The sequence below is a fragment of the Colobus angolensis genome, unplaced genomic scaffold, assembly GCF_000951035.1.
Source record: "Colobus angolensis palliatus isolate OR3802 unplaced genomic scaffold, Cang.pa_1.0 Scaffold789, whole genome shotgun sequence".
Taxonomy (NCBI): Eukaryota; Metazoa; Chordata; class Mammalia; order Primates; family Cercopithecidae; genus Colobus; species Colobus angolensis.
The window spans coordinates 83,035-83,344 of NW_012121698.1; the positions used below are offsets into that span (position 1 = coordinate 83,035).

Genomic DNA, 310 nt, shown 5'->3' on the forward strand with positions numbered 1-310 from the left:
ATCAGCAAGAAAGCCATTAAACTGAGACCAATTGCTGTGATCAAAGGATAGAACCTTGGACAGCAGGGCGGCCAGACACCACCGACCCTCTGAAGCGGAATGGACTGACGTGCTCTTCTGACATCAGACTCAAGGCGGGACAAGTTCCAAAGTGTGCAGCTGTAACTGCTCGTGCCAAAATGGCTGATGCAGAGGCTGCTGCTTTCAGGGGCCCATGCTTATAAAATAACCTTCCAGGAAGAGGCACATTGGCCACCTTTGGAAAGGGAGGAATATGCCTTCTCCTTCTCCTTGGTTGTTCCACAGAGTT

The 310-nt window shown here is 50.6% G+C and overlaps 1 pseudogene; it reads right to left on the reverse strand.

The window, feature by feature from the left end:
* Nucleotides 1-40: 40 nt before the first annotated feature.
* Nucleotides 41-310, reverse strand: part of LOC105502263 — a 9,671-nt pseudogene continuing 9,401 nt past the window's right edge.